This window comes from Ptychodera flava, chromosome 22, assembly GCF_041260155.1.
Source record: "Ptychodera flava strain L36383 chromosome 22, AS_Pfla_20210202, whole genome shotgun sequence".
In the NCBI taxonomy this organism is placed as follows: domain Eukaryota; kingdom Metazoa; phylum Hemichordata; class Enteropneusta; family Ptychoderidae; genus Ptychodera; species Ptychodera flava.
Window position 1 is genome coordinate 27,643,014 of NC_091949.1, and position 22,163 is coordinate 27,665,176.

The 22,163-nt window shown below is 35.6% G+C and overlaps 1 protein-coding gene across 7 annotated transcripts in view; it reads left to right on the forward strand.

Annotated features, from left to right (window-relative positions):
- Window positions 1-22,163, forward strand: part of LOC139123108 (protein FAM13A-like) — a 93,169-nt gene that overhangs the window by 1,736 nt on the left and 69,270 nt on the right. For 4 of the 7 annotated variants that reach the window (XR_011549586.1, XR_011549588.1, XM_070689110.1 and 1 more), the window contains exon 2: window positions 5,302-5,354. The exons of the other annotated variants lie outside the window; for them this stretch is intronic. The gene's annotated coding sequence lies outside the window, so the exon portion shown is untranslated. The remainder of the gene's footprint in view (window positions 1-5,301; window positions 5,355-22,163) is intronic. 7 annotated transcript variants of the gene reach the window in all.

Genomic DNA, 22,163 nt, shown 5'->3' on the forward strand with positions numbered 1-22,163 from the left:
TTTGCATTTAAGTTTTATGTGTTTTGCGTAGCAAGAAAAACCAAAATATACTGCTCGATACGCAAAAACTTGACAACTAATCCCTCATGATTCTCGTTTCAATATTGTTCTAGTAGCTACCGTTCTATATCCTCTGCTTTCTTAGTCCACTCCCTGAAGCATGTGAAAACACCCAGGATTCAGCTTGTCTACATAGCCTGTCTATATTGTCGACAATTGAATTACTGTCCGGACTGGAATTCAGCCAATAACAATTTTACGGTGAAACACAAACATGCATTCACCATGTTTGAAAAAGCAAATTCAATCCAAGAACAAAAGTACTGCAAACTTTCTCAAAAACTGTTGCTCAGGCATTTGCAGTTTCATCCCACTTTATGATGTCTAAATTCTGCTCATCCCGTTGATAAAGATAGCAATTACTGTTCAAAGTTTGTGGGTGAATTCACAATCAGTCGGGAACATTAGCAGAAACAGTTTATTTTTCTGTGCGTCAAAAAAGTATTTCTCATGCAACTGTCATATTGAACAACAGATAGCAGTGTTTCATATTCCTGTAAGAGTGTCTATCATGAATGCCTTTGATAGCATTGAGCTTGAAATTATTGGCAGATTATGTAGTATATTGTACGCCAGAATTCATCACTTGCTCTCCACAAGTGAATTCAGTTGTTAGCGCATTTTTTTGACATATTTTTATCAATATTGTATTTTCACAAAGCTGTAATTTTCAACTAATTTTATCCAGACTATATGTGATTTATTTTAAAGGGAAACCTAAGTCTAGCGACATTGACCGTTTATCCCTTCCAAAATCACCCTTGAATAAAATGCAGCTCAAATTTGCAACATAATTGCACGCGCTGACGACTACGGAGCGACGAAAAGAGAAGTTGAAGTAGACGACATTTATGAAAATGAGCTCGGAATCCCATGGGCGCGAAAGGGCTCATGGGAGAAGCGTGCGTGACGTCATCGGCGATACAGACGATTGCAGCTTGCAGCTGGAGGAGTACCGTGAACAGTTCAGCGCGTTCGTAAGACGACTCTGGAGAGTTCGGACAGCGATATTTCTGACATCGAGTATTACTTTTCCCCGACTGAAATCAAACCATACTAATTTGAACCAAGATATGTAATAATGGGAAAGCATTTCCACACATCGTTCATAATTCCGCGGAGGGAGTCACTGTGCTTGTCTTGTACAGACCCCGAACTGAGATTGGAGACACTGAGTGACTCTGCGATCCTTCAGCGCTACGTTTCTAAAACAGAGTTTTCTATCAGTCGCTTAAAATTAATTTTTGGTTCGTGAATGATACGTAAGTCGAGCTTGGCCAGATCTTTAAGGTTGCGAAATCTTCGATATATATCGGAAAATATTTACTCGCATTGACAAATGTAGGCCCCGGTGTCGTCTTTTTTTCGAAGTTGGTGTCGAACTCAGATCTACAAAGTGATGAAATCTCCGATATAATGGATATTTGCCCGCTATTTAAAACAAAAGTATCGTCTATATTTTTGTAAAGAATGTATTTCATACAAGACCAGCCAAACTCTCGATGATGTCCGATATGTCCTCTGTTCAAGTCCCGATCGCCAAGTAAAAATGTATTACATGTAAAGAATGTAATTCGTGCAAGGCGCTCCCCAACTCACGGTGATATCCGATCGGCCCTCTCGACGAAGTTCCGATTGTAGTGTATGAAAGTTCGTGTGGAAATTTAATGAAAAAAATCCTTTACATGTAAAAAATGTATTTCGTGCATGAATAATTCTAATAATGTAAAACATACAGTATTCTTGACTATCGGCCACGGATGCTATGAACTAAGAGTCGGACAGAGGTGGTCGGGTGGTCAGAACTGTTAGGCACGTGGTGAAATCTCCGATATACATCGGATATTTACCCACATTTTGACAAAGTATCGTCTAGTATAGGAGTTAATGTCCAAAGTCGCCGATATTTATGGGATAAATATCCGTGATTTCGCAGACCCAGCGTGCCGACACCACACAGTGCACGTAAATCTAGTATCGTCTGGTATCGATATCGATATTAGCCAAGGAGTCCCGGCGCAATTGATATTTATTGGGTAAATATAATATCGGCGATTTCTCAGACCCGGCGTGCCGATCGAGACACATCATTCTCGATCGCGGGTCAACCGGGTACTTGCGGATTCTTACGTCATTTTTGCGTCACAGCGCCGTTGGAAGTTCGAATTTTTTAAACCACAAAGAAATACTCAAAGTTTCAATATACATAAATGACATAATTTTTAGTTCTGCTTTTTTCCACACAATTTCTGTATCATTCGCTCTTCTGTATCGTCTGATCTCTCATTCACCTCGCTCGTATGTGTTTCACCTACTGACGTCACTCCGCGGTGGAGAATAGGCAAGAAGTCATTCCAGTATCTTCAGGACAGGACTCGAAATTAACTTTTACCCTGATGAAATTGGGCTACCATCTTCTGAAGTTGGTAGCCCAGTGACAACGGCTGGTAGTCCATGAATATTTTAATTTAGGGATACTGTACTCGTCCGAGTATATGCCCCGGTTCAGCAACACAAAATAGCAGTAAAACTGGGGGCTTCAACTCGAGAAACCCCATGTTATGAGTCACGAATGCTAATTTATATACATTTCAACACTTTCTATCACTTTCAAATTCGGCTTACACATCCAAAGAAAGTGTAGCGTGAGTAAAGAAAAACAGAAAAAAAAAATTCTCATGATCTTTATGAACTGGCATGACTGGTTACACCCGAGTCTCTCTATACCGGACGTAATACATTGATACTGATCGACAACCCTAGATAAAAGACAGCGAAACTCAACCAAGCTTAACTGACACTGTAATTTATATTACTATTTCAAATCAAACTGATTACACAATCTCTTGATATAGAAGTGACATTTTTGTGAAATTTTCAGCATCAAAACTCCAAAACATGACACAAGTACGTCTTGTATGCTGCCGATCAACAGCATAGTGTGAACTGGCATGCAAAGACTGCACACGTACACGGAAAAGCAACTCAACATTCCAGTATCAAACGCTCTGCATCTTGTGAAAACAAAACATAGCAGTGAAAAATGTTATAGTCACCAGAAAATACTCTTCACAGATGAAAGGATAATTGCTTCAAACAAATGAAACTGCAGGTTGATTGCATTTAGCTCTTTCGAAAGTGACGGACATCGCACGCCAAGTATTTACGTCCGAGGCTTTGGTAGTCCGTGTGGGCTACCATTTTATGGACTTTGGTAGCCCCAGGGAAAAGTTGGTAGTCTGTGGACACGGGACTACCGCTAATTTCGAGCCCAGCTTGTAATATCAATATTACCAGGTATAGTCACGAAATTGCCTATATTTATCGGGTATATAAGGGCGATTTCGCAGATCCGGGCTGTCGAGATGAGAGACGCTTTGTGTAGTTTCGTCTTCGGATTTTAGAGTCCCGAAATCGCCAATATTAACATTTATCTGGTTAAAACCGGCGATAGTAGGCTGACTCAGCATGTCAAGATACGAACCGCATTGTGTAGTATCGTCTTGTATCGGTATCAGAGTCCCGAAATCCCTTATAAAACAATCATCCTGAAAGAAGTAGAACATAACTTTGTATCTTTAATTTGAGATTTTAAAACTTGCCCGACTTTCTTTAGCCACTGTCTTCGAAAGAAGCAGTTCTGTGGGACGACGATAAAAGCTGACTCCGTTTGTTCTTCCTTGAGTGATTTTTGCACGCAACTGAACAACAGTTAATCATTTTTTATGCTACTGAGCATTACAGAGTCGTGACGTGCAGAACTGCACGCCTGCAGTCATAGACTCCAATGCTTTGGTAAGCGGTCACACACGTTCGTGTATCACCGATGACGTCACGCACGCTTCTCCCATGAGCCCTTTCGCGCCCATGGGATTCCGAGCTCATTTCCATAAATGTCGTCTACTTCAATGTCTCTTTTTGTCGCTCCGTAGTCGTCGGCGCGTGCAATTATGTTGCAAATTTGAGCTGCATTTTATTCAAGGGTGATTTTGGAAGGTATAAACGGTCAATGTCGCTGGACTTAGGTTTCCCTTTAAGCATACAGTATGAAGCACAGACTTCATGATATAGTGGTTTCCAAACTATGTAGCTGTGTTACCCAATTATTGTCACATTGAATACTGATGTATAACATGAACTGTGTTCACATTTTGAAGTTAAACAGGCTCATACATTATCAAAGCTATCAAAGTGTGTTATTATGTTTGTCCTTGTACTTCTTATGATGGCGTAAAATACAGTATTTCGTTAATAATTTTTGTTGTTGACTTTCCAGTTATCTTAATAAGTATATGATGATAAAATGTCAACATTATGCTATCTTACTGATTGATAAGAATTATCAAAATTATAGTCAATACTTGTACGGAAGCATGTTTTGACCACAGTTATGATAAGTATCAGAATATGTGTTTGCGTACCCCTAAGTAACTGTGCCAAATGTACTGTAGTCAGAACCTTGGAGTCAAACATAAGATAGGACATGCACATGTATGTGCATGCTGAATTGATACAGCTCTGTAGGACATGCTTGTAATGTACCTGTGAGACTTCCAGGTGCGTGTATATGAATGATTGCAGGTAATTTAAAAGTATGTTTCAAGCATTCTTGTTTGTATCTGTTGACCCAGTGATGTGTTGAGATATCCGTCATAAATATTGTAATATATACCAACATTTTATAACAAATTTAGTGTATGGTCAACACATGTGTATAATTATAGCTACAAAGACTGATGGGAGGGAAGAAAATGAGTGGTTTCCCGGTGTATGAAAATTACATGTCATTTGGCATCAAGCATGAAGAAGCTTTGTCATATTGACAGCCACATGTATGACAATTTGTCATACATATGGCTGTCAGATTCAAATTGTCATGATGATCAATATGTTAAACTTAAATGACTAGTTAAGGACGGTATTGAAATGAATGTTGATTCGATAGTGTTTGGCCAAACAAAGAATTGTTCCAGACCTAGGCTTCTTCCCAAATTTTCGTTCTGGTCAGTCAGTCTATCTACCCCCAAATTTAATTGTTAATTTTCATGTGTTGTATCAAATTCTAGTTATTTGAATTTAGGAGAAAGAGGTATCTTGTATAGCACCACTATTTGAACTTTAGTACTTCATTTTTTCCTTCGTCAAATTTGACTCCATAGAGACAGCAAACAAGGATTGATGCATGGGCTTTAAGTGATGCACACGCTGACCTGAAACTGCTCTTTTTTTTGTCTTATGTAGCTTGGAAGTCTGAAATGTTCCTTAATTGCGTATAAGAAGAACATCAAACACAGGTATTGATACTATAATTTCATTTACTGTAAATTTGTCATTCTCACTCATCAATAAAAAACCGGTGTGTTAGAAACTAAATTATAGACAATGGGAGTATGTTAGAAAGTGTTCGGCAATCAATAAGTGGGTAGCCTGTGGGAAAAATGAGTGACCATTTTCCGGCATAATTGGTGAGATGCAGTTATGGTGATTAAATTTAGTCTACTGCAGCTCAATAAAATTGATTTTGCGTCATTTACATCATATCAAACATTTGCTGTGCTGAGTCACTGCCATAATTGCAAATAAACCAGGCTTTTTGTAAAATTGAGGTTTTGACCTGAGTCAAGGTGACTGAAACAGGAAACAGTAGTAGGCAGAACACGTTTTTTTTTCGTATGAACAGTACTGATGGAAATTCTAATTGTGAAATTTTGTCACTTAAATGTGGATGATGAGTTTGAAAATTTAACCAGCCACCACAGTTAACCCTTTGAGCGCGAAAGTCAATTTTTGTCGCCTTCCTAAAATATACACTAGTCAATTTTTTTTAGATTTTTGCAAGCATTTTGATAAAAACCTATAGCCGATAAAATGTGATGTCCATTTGGTCCAAAATTATCAAAATAAATACAGAAAAATTCATGAAATTTAGCAAAATGTTGCACTAAAATTTTGGTGGGAAAAATTACTGCATTTAAAGGGTTGACGAGGCCTTGGTGATTCTCTCAATGGATAACTAGGATAAATATGCTGTACCGTTACATTAGCCGCCTTGGTAATGTCATTGCAATTAGATTTTAGATGTGCATAAAAATTCCTATTTGCCTACTTCTGTAGTCATCAGATTCAGAAAAATATGTAAAGGCAATTCAAAATATTAGTGTGTCTGGGATGGATTCTCTTGTTAGATCTGTCATAGATTCGTATCTTGCATTAAGCGCTGTACTGTTTATGATCATGATCTAAAGAAAGGTCAAATAGAGTTCAGATTAAGTGCTATATATTATAATACAAGTTCAAGCTTTTACAGTCTGTACATTTTTAACACAGACAAATTTAAATTCAGAAATATGATAAAATATTTTCAATTATAAATGAAGATAAACAATGTTGATACGGATAAACATTGTTCTAGGTATGTAATACCTACTGTAGAAATGTTCTACCCTGGAAATATCAAACACTTCAATCAATTGAGGTTGTTGCTGCTATGTATTTAAGATCACCTTTTTACGGGGGCCACATGTAAATTTTCCTTAGTTTATCATTTTGTAAAAACAGTGATGTTAAATGCGGAAATGGTACGAAAATAAGACTCCAGCTTTGGAAAGTCATCGCTAAATGTTGTATTTGCATCTGTTTTGAAATAACAAGGCGCTGTGATCGTAATAAAATATTCTAAGTTTTTCTGGTCGGTCCAGATAGAATTATACTCAAAAGTGATATGGCAATAAAATTTTAAGAGTTTTTCTGGTCTAGGCAGATAGAATTTTACGTATGAAACTGATATCACAGTGGAAGTTGAGGGAGATCATGTGGCGATTACTGTAAAGGTTGCACAGTATGTCAAGGTGGTGATGTGGCATGAAAACAAAGAGTAATGAAGTCAATTGACACAGGCTTTCGTATCACAAAGAGATGAATTATTACAAGGTTCAGTAAACACTATAAACTGTCATATCTGCGCTCTGATACGAGTGAAAGTGAACTTTACGTCTTCCGTATAAAGATAGATCTATATGTTTTATGCCACAATGATAATTGACGTACTCTACAGCCAATTTGCTTGCCATCATAGAAAATCTTTCATTATCACCGTACTGTACCAGTATATCTACTTTCTGTTTTCAACTGTCATAGCAATTTGTCTGTTGATGAGCATATACATTGTATTTTCCAAAGGAAAAAGTGGTTTCACAGTAAATGAATATTGTTTATGTGTAAATATGTTTATCATGTGTAATTTACATATGAATAGAATAATCTAACCGTAGAAAAATGTCGGAAAAGTGCTGGCAGCCGGTCAACAATTGTGGGAATGTGACTTTTTCCCCGAGAAAACAGGACAAGGCAATTAGCAATAAGTAGTATATGACATGTACATATCATCAACATGTTTTATATGGATGAGCATGTACATGTACATGTACACCAGACATCACATGAGATACTTGACTCTTATTACTTTGTTTTGAAAGAAGACATCAAAACATGTTTTAAAAAATGCCAGTTTTGTTTTCCTGCTCGGACAGATTCCTGTTGTTATCACATATACACAAGGGTGTCAACTAAATTTTATTACAGGTTCAGTCCCTGGGACACAGTGAATGACCTTGTACATTTAATTTCATATATCAGTTAGGAGAGTCAGTTGATTCCTCAGCTTATGTATATGCCACCATTAGTGATTGTGGTATTGTGATTTCATGCACATGAGATACATAAGTATTTTGTTGACATTTCATGCCCCAGTGTGTGACCTCCAGATCCCCTTATCATTTGAAGTCCCTTGGTCAAGGTGTTACCTGTCAAATATAATGATAAATGCAGTTGTACTTTGGGTGTGGTATTGAATATTGTAAATTTATCGATGATATTCAAAAATCTGAATATTCAGGCTTCTGTTATTCAGTAATGTATTCATTAATTTAATGAATTTATGATCCTCAACAGATGTTGCCATATCAGCCAAAAAGGCATGATTTTAATATTACTCTTTCTATACATGAAGTCAATTGTGATGTTTTTCATACATGTTCATAAAGGAAGCAGAGAAGATGCTGATGTTACATGTATACATAGTATGTCAAGTAATAAAACACAAAAATGATGTGGACAGTTTCAACAGAACCATTGCAAGGATTACAAGGACAATCATTGAATGTGTCAGTTGATAGAATGTTAGCAAATAATCATAATTTACTTGTAGAATCTACTAGAGCACATGTATTTAAATGACAGCAGTTGTTCTTGCCACAAGCAATTCAGCATATTTTGACACAAAATTATTGTGGTCTTCTAGTACAAATGTTGGCTTTCATTTGATTATTATTACCCACTGAAAAAATTTGAATTACAAATCTGCCACCATGTGGTCACTGATCGGAAATGTATTCCATGTATCAGCTTACACAGAGTAGAATTATTCATCTTTAATTTGGCACACATTAGAATACTGTCAAATGTCTGATGTCAAAATCAACTCAGCTTTTATATTAAAATGCTGAACACTACTAGTATTGATATGTCTTCAAAAAGGTCAGTAGATGCATTTCTGTGTGTTTATCCATCAATCAGAAAACATCTGGCATCTGCCTATCAAATGAAAATTACTGAATTTTTTATTGTTTTATTGGAGAGAAAGTGCATGCAACACTTAGAAAGTTACCCTCAGTAAAATCCATTGATCAGCGTGTCAGAACCATGGGGATGCATGTAAAAGTTGTTGATTGCCATGTTATATACGTTAACTTTTGGTGATTCATACAATATTATATATGCTTTAAAATTTGTATTCAATGTTTAATTGGGTTTGTTGTAATGTAATACTCACCAGCTCTTCTACACTGATTGTTTTGTTGACAAAAAACGTAATTTCTTTATCAGTCATCTTTGCCTAATCGTTGTATGATTTTCATGTATGTACATGTACATGTATGTGTGTGTGTGTGTGTGTGTGTGTGTGTGTGTATATATATATATATATATATATATATATATATATATATATATATATATATATATATATATATATATATATATATGTATATATATAATTTTTATAATTATACACATACAATGTACACACACACAACGTACCTCCAGAAGCAGGAATTTCCCACAATTTCATCATCGATACAATGGAGTCTAAACCTTTATTGGGTGAATAGCTGTTCTTTTGGTGTGTGCACTTAACATCTTGTACATCACCAAAGCAGAATGAAAGGTGAAATAATTTTGTTGTTTTCAAGGGAGTGATTTCACTTGAAACTTGTAATTCACAGTTTACTATACTCGCTATCTCATATACGGGCAGATATATTGACAGACACATTTTCTTACTTTCAGTTTGTTTGTGTGATATGGTCTGTGGTTTAGTGTGTGATTTTTTGGGTAGGACATACAATCGCTTGGAACGTGCAGTTTGCATAAGTGAGATTAAGCACTGCATATCATATGCACAATATTATTTGCATACATGTATAAATGTGCATTTGTACATGGACGGGATGACTGTCGGTTGGACGAAATGTTCCTTCGACTCTCGTTTAGCGATGTAGCACAGCCACATCAGGCAGTGAAGTGTGAATCAACATTCAACATTTAAATATCAACTCAAGAATCAAACTCTCCACCTTAAATTTTGAAATTTGCTCGTTTCATACAGCTAAGTGTCGCAATGGCATCAGTGCATTGAGCTTAATAGTACTACAGGGATAGTTGATTGGATTAGAGTGTACCGCAGGGACATACATGTAGATGAGTTTGTAAAATGTAAGGTATACTAAATGTATACTGCACACAGACTGAATTTTAATGTATAATTTCTGCAGATTATTTGAGCATACAAATGTACGTATATAAATGTATAGGAGAATGACAATTCTTTAACAGGCAAAATCAACTTGGGTAAATAATCTATGAAAATCAAAATCCTTCAACTGCTTGATGATATGTTGGGACTGTGGTTCAAAGAAGTAAAGGATAAATTAACTTACAAGTGAATTTGAATGTGAATTGATAATTTATTCATGTACATGTACCTTTTCAAAATATTTGTCTTGGCCAATAGCTTTACCATGCAAATTTTTTAATGCACGTCATATATTTTTACTACTGGGCACAAAAGTGACAGTCAAGTTAACACCCAAAATTTTGTCAATAACAAGATAGCTTGACATACATGCGATATGTCTATAAGCTGTAAATAATGAAAACGTAATAGTCTCTCAAGTATTAATGTCTCCCAAAGGAACCATACATAGTTAACATTGAAATTTATTAATTTTTTATCACACCCATCACATTATCATGTTATTGCCAGTTCCATGGCATATATTATATCTGTTGACTACCACGCTGTATGCACCATGTACATAAATAATTGTGAAATGCATATGATTGTTCCCAGAAGTAAAGTCATGTTTTAACTCATTTTCTCTTCCAATGGTATTGTCTTGGTAAAGATTGGTACAATCAATGATAGAATTTTATAGCTTTCGTTTTGAATTTTTCTTTGTCCCTCTTTTATACTGCTAAAATAACATTGCAGTGAATATTTAGTTTCAAATACATCATTCTCCTGTTTGACAATAGATAGGGAATTAAGATTCAACCTGGAGGACTTCTGATTTGATATTTCAATTCAACGAAAAAACTTTATGTGCAGGTTTCTGCATATTGAACAATGTGAATGAAAGGAATGTTCATGTAAGTGTACTACATGTATGTTGATGTGACTTACAGAAAATGACAGTGTTAGTTAATAGCAGTGAGGTCTCTTTTTCATAACGGACCGTGGCGTCATAATCTATATTTCTTCTTGTCGTATGACTTATTTTGAGTACAATTGTCTCTTAGGTTTGTTTAGATAAATTATATTTGCGTCAGCACATTGGTGATTGTCTCTTTCATAGCTTTGTAGGAGGTAAAGTATATTTGCTTCAGCACATAGCGATGACAGTGGGAATTTGAGGTGAAACCTGTGAAGTTGATATGATTTATTTTGACCTCTCAGGTATTTTGATGGGGCGTTCCTTTCAATAATGCAGCCAGTGACTTCACTGTGTCTTCCATTGATTTAACTGCCAGTGGTGATAGGATAGGGTAGGATAAATAATTTATATAGCACCTTTTATCCATCAGAAAATATTGGCTGGCACTCAACAATAAATGTTACAGATATTAGCCCACTCAAAGAAGTGAATCTTCAGCTATGTCTTGAATTAGTGCTGATATATGTATTCTGAACTGAATGTATATCAGCTGTTAGTTGATTCTATATGATGAATGAAGAGTAACTATAAATTTTTACTTCGGTAAAACAGTTCAATTTCATATGTACCACATGATATCCATAATTCTACATCATGTGATCTCTCTTGTTTCAATCAGTCAGTATATCTTAGATACAGTTGTTTGACCCTAGTGCAAATGCACAGCATGGAGCAATGTACTAATGTCAAAAATTTATGGTATTTCAAATATGATTGAGAATTTCACATGCTAAAAATACTGTATACTTTATATGTACATGTACAAGTGTTTTATGCGTTCTTCTATACCTATACCTTTACCATATACATATCACATATCCATGACAACGATTCTTATCAACTACAGAATGGGATTCTAACATTCTGTATTGTGCTACAATTGTGTCAGCCAACCTTAACCTTTGCATTTTTTTCTCAGAATCATCCAAACTGGGTTCACCAGAAGGTGCCTCCCAGAAAGTATACAATGCCAGACATTAGAGATACATACATGTACCAATTAATATGTATTTTACAAATTGTGTTTTATCTTCTGCCTCTGATGAATACAATTTAAAATTGAGATGGTACTTCTAAGAAATACTGAAAGCCACTGGTGCTGTAATCTTGACAACCTCATTTCTTGGTTGTGTAATTGCAACTTTAACCCTTCACCACCATGGTTTGTCCCAAATCCATTGTTTTCTATGGTAAAGTTGGACCTGTATACAGGGAACTGGGGGTGAAAGGGTTAAAATGTTTGAGAGAGTGCCCTATCAATCAGGAATCTTTCTTTCCCAAACTCATTCCTTCGATAAATTAGTTTTCTGCATCCTAATTATACATAACATTGCTGGATGACTGAAGCTGATTATCTCATTCTGTCAGGAGAGAAGTTATGTTGTCACAACTTCAAGATTGAAATACCTAAATGACCTTTATAGATACAATCTAGCGCTATCGGCTTGAAAATCTTCAATCAAATCAGAATGCAGTGGCATGCATGTACCTCATTACTTGCAAAATGAAATTTCAACGTACGATCTGTTTATTCAAGCTTCATTGGCTTTCTATAAAGGGGTCATCTCCAGTATTATCTCTGCATGTGTAATAATGGAACACTTGTACTGCCCACATGTGTACAAGTGTTTATATGTTCATCAGCCATTATAGTCATATACAGGTAGTCTGTGCCCATTGCTACATTTGGTGCGCATTAAATTAGTTGAAGTTACACTAGTACATGTAGTGTTAGTGGTTTTAATTGGTGATTGGCAATACAAAAATAAATGTACAAGTATGTGTAAACAAGGTGTAATGTCAAGAAGTGCTGGTTTTCCTCCCTCATATACATTTAGCTCTTCAATAAAATCAGAGTTCTCTACAAGGGGATTTTGTAGAATGGACCCCTATGTTTTTTGTAGCATTCTTTTCATTTGTTGATAGCCATATGTTAAGAACACATTTCACAATAAAAGAATATTCAAATTATTCATTGTTATGTAAATTAAATGCCCTTCTGCTTTTCCAAGCAGTGGGCAACGCTGAAAGTACTAGTAGTTCACTCAGTCCATCTTAATGTCACCAAGTAAAGCAATTCCTAATCGTTGATGGCATCGGTATTACGTTAAGGTATACGCGATCATCTGTTACTGGCATAGTCCATTAGCTCGTCTGTGCAATTGCTGCACAATTATCATCATTGTGATCTTCTCTTGACTCACCACACTCTACGTCGTTTGATATCTGTGAACGATGACTGACTGCATTAAGACCGGGATGTCATCATTTTCTTCCGCTCCCATCAACCGTGGAGTTGTCAGCCACGTTGTCATCAATCGTGACATCCCCAGGAGACAAGTGGCTCCATTTCAGATCCTAATCCTGATGGATACTATGTGTAGGAGAGCATAAAGAAAATTCAGTCAACCGTGGCGAGGTGAAGTTTGCATTCCATAAGAAGATATACACATACCGCTGAACTACTTTTGTGGAGGGACCGTGGTATAATGTACCTTGATTCCAATTTAATAACAACTTATGTTCATGTGCACTCTTCCATGTAGAATGTTATTTGTTATCCAAATAAATAGATCACTGCATACAAAATGTTCCTTACTTATGAAATCCCAGACATCATGTATCATAGACATGTCAGAACACTGTCCCGAGGTATTAAAAAATGATCATCAATATTTGTTTGGTTACGTGTTTTAAAAATTTACTTGTATATAAGCAAAAGTTTAGCATAAAGCAGACTCTAATATTATATAATAAATGAAGTGGAATTTTTTGTTATTTTTGAATTAAATGTAATCTCGCTGGATCTTGAATTGAAACGTAAGTGTCTGAGCATATGCATTTCTTTCCAAGGTCGTGTTTCACTATGAATATTTGCAATGAAGATAAAGGACCCCTTCTGTTTTTATCCAGTTTAAACCCTGCTTGATTAGCCTGGGGTTAGAATTCCACTCATCTCAGAATTGTTTTGTCTGCGAGGAAATCATTTCAAAAGGCATTCCTCATCCCTGATGTCACATCACATGCATTACTTGAATATTGTAGTGAAGCAGGAATTGTGGTTTGTCCATTTACTGGCCCGTGTACAGAACGCAGGATTAAATTTTAGTGTTGATCTTCTGTATCTGGAGACTCTTGTTTATGTTATTATTATCGTTATTTGTAATGTATAATGGAATGATTTGGTAACTACAAGTGATACCCATGTTGAAATATGTCAGAAAATAAGTATTGTCTACTTTTTGGCAAATCCAATGAAGTACATATGCACACACACATACACACACACACACTCACACACACACCACACAATTTTGTTTTGTAACTGGTTTAGAGTTTTTTAAATAACTATCATATATTAAACTGTACCAATCCAGCTATAATACTTTAGCCCTTTGCTGCCTTTGAGAATGTACAGGTGAATTGGGCCAAAATATTGAACCGTGGTCTACCGATTTGTCTGACCTCTAGGACAACGGTGCAGTTTACCATTTTTATTAGCTCCATAGCCATATGTATATATGGCAATGGAAGCTATTCTTATAGGCTAGGGAAATGTCTGTATGTATGTATGTCTGTATGTCTGTATGTCTGTATGTCTGTGTGTCTGTATGTCTGTATGTCTGTATATCTGTATGTCTGTCCGTCAACATCAAAAACTCCAAAACGCTGTACATTTCATCTTGATATTTGGTGTGTACATGGATGATGGGCTGTAGATGAGATTTTGTTCAAATGAAGTTGTCATTGCCAAAAATATGCAAATTAAGTGAAAAATGTAAAAACAGTCAAATTGAAAAAACTCAATAACCACTGAGCAGATTACATGAAAAATTAGCATGTAAGTACTTTGGGCTGACATGAAATGATTGTGCACATCTTGGGTCAGTATCTTGGACTTGCTATTTTTCATGAATTTTTTTGTAATTTTCTCCCATTTTTGGTCAAAAAATCTCCTGCTCTGAAACCACAAGTCCGATTGATTTGAAACTTGGTATGGAAGTGCATAGGAGTGACCTTTCCCAAATTTGGGCAAATCGTGGTGAAATTTGCATATTTTAGTTTACACGTCCATAGACTCCCATGTATAGGCAGATCTCCATAGACTCCCATGTATAAGGCCACGAAAAATAAAAATTTAGTTTCTCATCGTATTCATATTGCAAAAAGGATGCAGTGACACAATTTTTAGTCCCCACGGATGAAGTCCAGTGAGCTTATAGATTGGGTCATGTCCGTCTGTTCGTCCATCCGTGAGTCCATCCGTTCACGCAGATATCTCGGATATTTTGACAAAATGTCATGTGACCTTGATGACCTTTGATCTCAAATATACATATTTGTCCATAACTCAGTAACCACAAGTGCTACCACCCTTCATATATGGTATGATGGGACATAGCAATACAATTTTTTTGACCAAATGTCACGTGACCTCGGTGACCTTTGACCTCAAATATACATATTTGTCCATAACTCAGTAACCACAAGTGCTACCACCCTTCATATATGGTATGATGGGACAGCTTATGACGCCACACATTGTACCTCATTAATTATGCGCATATCTAATTTTGAGCGAGCCAATAGAGCTAGAGCTCTGATTTTTGGTATATAGGGATAACTTAGCAAAACAATTTTTTTGACCAAATGTCACGTGACCTCGATGACCTTTGACCTCAAATATACATATTTGTCCATAACTCAGTAACCACAAGTGCTACAGCCTTCATGTATGGTATGATGGGACAGCTTATGACGCCACATATTGTACCTCATTAATTATGCACATATCTAATTTTGAGCGAGCCAATAGAGCTAGAGGTCTGATTTTTGGTATATAGGGATAACTTAGCAATACAATTTTTTTGACAAAATGTCACGTGACCTCGGTGACCTTTGACCTCAAATATACATATTTGTCCATAACTCAGTAACCACAAGTGCTACAGCCTTCATGTATGGTATGATGGGACAGCTTATGACGCCACATATTGTACCTCATTAATTATGCGCATATCTAATTTTGAGCGAGCCAATAGAGCTAGAGGTCTGATTTTTGGTATATAGGGATAACTTAGCAAAACAATTTTTTTGACAAAATGTCACGTGATCTCGGTGACCTTTGACCTCAAATATACATATTTGTCCATAACTCAGTAACCACAATTGCTACAGCCTTTATGTATGGTATGATGGGACAGCTTATGACGCCACATATTGTACCTCATTAATTATGCACATATCTAATTTTGAGCGAGCCAATAGAGCTAGAGGTGTGATTTTTGGTATATAGGGATAACTTAGCAAAACAATTTTTTTGACAAAATGTCACGTGACCTCAGTGACCTTTGACCTCAAATATACATATTTTTCCATAACTCGGTAACCACAAGTGCTACACCCTTCATGTTTGGTATGATTGGACACCTTATGACGCCACATACTGTACCTCAATAATTATGCGCATATCTCATTCTGAGCGAGCCAATAGAGCTTGCTGTCTGATTTTTGGTATATAGGGAAAACTATAGGAGAGAAATTTTTTGACCAAATGTCATGTGACCTCGATGACCTTTTACCTAAAATATATGTTTATGTCAATAAATAAGTAACGACAAGTGCTATGTCCTTTGTATTTAGTAGGATGGGAGACCTTATGACAACACACGCTTTACCTCATTAATTATGTACACATCTAATTCTGGGCAAGCGAATAGAGCTAGAGATCTGATTTTTTGGCATATATGGATTAATTAGCAATACAATGTTTTTTTTCAAAATGTCATGTGACCTCGATGACCTTTGACCTTTATTATACATATATATGCATATTTCAGTAACCACAAGTTCTATACCCTCCAATTTTGATAGGATATTAGACCTTAAGATGTCACATCTTGTACCTCATTTATAATGCGCATATGTATTTCTTGGCTGGCCAATACTGCTAGAGGTCTGATCTTTTTTCCCGATTTAGAACCATAACTTAGACATGCCTCATGTATTTCAAATTGGGAACAACGACATAGACCTATGTGCCCATAGATCTCAACATATACACTCCAGTGATACTTCTTAATGACCACATTTTCCTGCCCCATCAAGACTAATACTCCTATTACAAGTGGGGACTATGTCATTGTAAATGACTTGTTGAGTTAATGGTTGTATCACAGTATTCGATATATCTAATTCTGTATTTTTTCCATTTTATATTCGAATAATTACATTAAACATATTTCACTGTCTCCAGTACATTTCATTTAAGTATTTTCACTTCATGCACTTTATCCCTTTCACACATGTTCAAATATCTGACCAGAGAACAAACACTAAATAGTCCAGGATGGGAGCTACAGTGTCATTGACGCTATTTTCATAGAATACTTCTTCCATGTGCCAATTTTCATATATGACATTTATGAGAGATGGTACTCTTTCGATATCTTTGAGGAATGATTTAGGACAGAGAAACAGAGATTAAAAAAGATTTGCAGAGAAAATGTGAGTTGCGCAGCATTTTTTCGAAAGTGTTTACAATTGTTAACCAGTTCTTGAAATAGAAACTTTCATGGGCACTAAATTTGTGTCCTCTTTGAATCTGTACATTTCATAAGATTGTCATCTTTGAAATAAAATAAATCTAAATCCTGAACACACAATGCTACTCATTTTAATAATGAGTAGCATTGTGTGTTCAGGATTTAGATTTATTTTATTTCATTCCTTCGATAAATTAGTTTTCTGCATCGTTGTTGTAATAAGAATCCTATTCCTAAGTTTGAATTCAGTTGCAAAATTTGTACACAATTAACTTTTACAATTAACAAGTAACAGTTAACTCTCAAAAGTGATGTTTGCCATAAAAATACCTTGCCATGCAAATACTATATGTACAGCAGCGATTAATTCCTTATGTGACATCCTTTTTGATGAAAGGTCATTTGAAAATCAATGATGGAAATCAAACAGTCGTCATGATTGTTTGTAATGGGTGTGAAAGGGATGACCAGTTAATTTTAAGGGGGACATGGGGGATATTTTGGGAAACAATACCATCTGCAAAATAGAGAAATTCTGTACAGGGCAAATGATCTCTTCTGAACCTGAAAATGAAAACTTGAAAAATTTGCTGTGTGGTACCTCTTTGCCTGCAGTAAAATCCAGACTTCATGGGTTACCCCAGGCTGCACTAGTATTATTTGAAATATGTTTTAGCAGATTGCTTTTAAGTAAATAAGCTTGCTGTACCATGTAGTGCAATCATATATTTATTCATCTACCAGCCCTCTGTGGACAGATGACTTTTTACAACACACAGTAAAATTTCCCAAATGTATATTCTGATATATGGCTCCTGTGGGTGTTCTATCCCATAACGTAGTACACTGTATGTGCAAAAGTGCTGAGTAATTTTTTTCGTGGATTGCATTAAAATACCTTTGGTTCTGCATCATGTAAAATGTACTACAATGGGAAACAAACATATATCTGCACCTCTTTGTCAAATTTCTGTCTTTGCCAGCTTGTTTAGGAGCCAAACTTACTCCAAACAGATGAAGTATGATAATGATTTTGTCTATTCATCGTAATGTTTTTCATATTACATCAGCATGTAGTGTCGGTAATATTCTATGTTTTTGACATTTCAAGTGTGAAGCATTGATAAATCTAGTTTGCAGACAAACATGAAGACGTCTATTTATTCAGTTTCAAAGAAAAGTGAAAGATCGGAATTATGTCAATTTATGAGAATAATAAGTGACAAAAATGTAAACCCCCCCTCCCCACATCCCTCCATGCTAACTTTGAAACCGTTAACATATTTGCAGCCGTGTTAATTTGTATAGTGGATTTGTCAGACATGTGGATTATATTTTGAGTACAGGTTTTTGATGTGTACATGTTTATAATGGTATTGACAGCTAAGCCAGGCTACTGGATCACTGTGATATCATGTTGACAGAATTATTTAAACTACCGTTCACTGCGATAATAATAACATATTTTGCTGTAGCATGGATTTCCATAATAACAGCTGCTGCTGGCATTTGTAACAAAATCACCCTTCTTCCCAGCAATCTGTGACAGGGACTTTCACTGAACTCATAAATTACAATGATGTAAGAGAAGTGCAGGGCGTATTATGATGATTTTATCCACCCCAACCTCCACTAGGGTTAGGCTAAAGCTGCTTTAGCAGTAACACATTTGATGCATTTTCCTGTATTTTTTATCTCTCTGCAAAATACTGTATCATGTTCTCTCCTGAAGTCATATGGTAAGCTGCTAAATTTTACCAGGGTTCCCCAGCCATCTTACGAGGGCTCCCCTTGGTATATATCACCGGCAATCAGATTAGGGGACAGCAGAAATGTCAGTGGGGTTTTCAGGTCATTTACCAATCTAACCCAACCTTAGCAAAAACACAGTTTGGAGGTGTTACCTAGATGTTACACTTACAGCACACAATTGTTAGCAAGTCTTCATAGAACAGTTGATGTGATTGAAATACTGTATCGCCAAGAAACAGGAGCTGTGCATGTCTTTTCCTCAAAATTCCTATCATGCCCTGGGATCCCGCGTAACAATTGATTTCAGGAAATGTAACTATTCCTTCCATGTAGCAATGTTCAAAGATGTTTGAACAGAGGGACTTGTACACAGTGATGAAGCTATGACTTCCACAATTATCGCATAACCCATGCTATAACGCTTTCATGTGTATGAACGTACACAGATTAAACAGCCAGACATCCATAGTTGTTCAAGTATTCATTTAACTTAACTTGTTTGTGACATCATTGGTAGCAAATATTTTCACCAATATAACTTATTAACAGTTGTAGCTAAATAGCCCTGCACCTGTGTAATGCTCCATCAATTAAAAATGTACTATACCACCGATTTTGAAGTACTTTTAAGGGTTGTCAATGTCATCAATACTTGCAAAATGTTTGCAATTTATCAAAGTATTCACATGTATTTCATACATGTGTATCAAATCAAAACAATTTAGAATCCCTGAAGAGGTGAAATGATTAGCCCTCAAATAAACGTTCATTAAATATAATGTACATTGTGTACATGCTTAGGTTGCTTCCTATGTGACTTGTATATGTATTACAGAACAAATCAAAGTACTGTATATGAAAAAGAAAATCAAAATATTTTTTCTGGGTATTGTGCATTATAGCTTGTATGTTCATACAGACACCCATTTCCTGTTAAATTGAGTGTTTACCTGTGTCAGAAGTATATTTTAAGTTGACCCCTGAAACAATTTAGAAAGTATGGAATTTGAGGTGATTCAGAACAATTAATGTCAATGGGGTAATTTGTTTGGAATTATGCAAAACAATCTACTGACCCTCGTACGGTTTTAATATTGTTTCTGCCTATGGTCCATTTGTAGGTCATGTTGTCTGTATAGCTTATGTTGAAACTTTAACCACAGTTGACAACAAAATGAAATCTGAAAGATAAATTGTGCTATATCAAAATCAGTGAAATTTCTGGGAAATGATGCATTGGCAGCAATATTGAATTAAAAAGTAATATATGAATTCAAAATCAAATCCATGAACTCATTCATGAATATTATGGGAAAATTCTGTGATTGGCAAAATCTGATTTTATCTTTCAGGGATGCAAAAAATGTGATGTCGTATTTTTATTCAGCTTTCTCCAAGATAATTTCTAATCTCAAAAGAGGGGATTTAACAAAGGAGGTTATTAATTAAATTGTACGCATTGATTATCTCCAGATTCTGGAGGTAAAGCATTGGTCAGTAAATACTCTTTTGTTGTCATAGCGACTAGCATGTCAGGAAATCCACGTCGTCTCACCGCATTCATCATTTTGATTAGCTTCTATTTATAGAAACAGTAATTTTATGCTCTCAAAAGTTAAAATGCTGTCTGAAGTACTGGTTATGCATAGTTGATGACAGGCTGAGTCCAAAGTACATGTTGGTGCATGGTTTGCAGAGGAGCCGTCCAGACACCCTGCGGTGTATTGTGTTTAATATGAGAATAGACTGTGCAAATATATATGTAGCAAAATCATACATTAAAATGATGATTGATTTAAATTTTGCATTCACTTGCTGAAGGTTACAATATGTAAGTGATATAACCATTATTTTTCTAAATGTTTCATCAACATTGTATATTCTGACTTTGAGGAGAGAGTTTCTGTCTTCCGGTCATCATGCCATGAGGATTCGCAAGGATTATATCCCAAATATGTCTTGGATTTGTTTCAATAATTCAAGAACCATCACTTCCTTGCATTTTAGAGATACTTTATTGGAATTTGTTGTTAAATGGCCTAGTCAGAACTAGCACAGGACTGTGATATAAGCCAAGGTATTTTTTATGAAAATGTTTGCATGAATATTTGTGGTCTGCAGTTATTAGGTGCAAGAGTAGATTGACAAACCAGTATTATAGACTATTTGAACATGTATAGACTACAGACATCCAGTTTACATGATAGCTATAATTTCAAATAATTTGTGGTTCAGAACTAGAGGTTTAACTGGCAGATTTACCCTGGCATTGTTGAAATCTATGTGGCATGATAATTTTTTTTGAAAAATTACACAGCAGTGCAATTATTTTCAACAGAGAAAGGATGACAGTTAGCTATACTTACTTGTCAAGTCATTTTGTGCTTCATGGCTGTTGCCACATTTGTAGTTTGTGAAGCACATTTAAATGCCTTTATATGATAAAATTGCAAGTTTAGCCTATTGTGATCTACGAGTGAATTGTCTTCAATTATATACCAGTAATTGTACAATTTTGATGTCCGATCCTCAAAGTCTCATGAGTTGCATAAATGTACTTTGTACCACCAAAAATATGAAGTATTTAATTAACTTCATTGTTAAACTTTACAACATTGTGCACTGTTCTCGCAATAATAAGCAGTTCCATTTCTGTAAACTTACTTTGTCCACTTCCATTTCATTTTAATCCAAGTGATGCAATAATGTGTTTGCTGCAAATTTAAAATAAAAAGTTCATCAAATGTTACCAGTCAGACTGAAAACAAACAACAGAAATACGTGTATTGATATACAAATTTATGATAAAGTTTTAATCAGCATACATTTTTGTTACCAGCAAAATGTGAAGCGTGACCTCATTTCTAGTCAACAGTGTCATACAATAAGATGAGTTCAGTTCATTTCCATGCACAAGTCATGAAAAGTAAGATATTGCAATAATATGCCTTCCATACTTTGGAAAAGGGAGGTCCATGGAAGTCAGAAATTGATAACTTGAATTATAATGAAGTATTTGAAGCAGTCCAGCAGT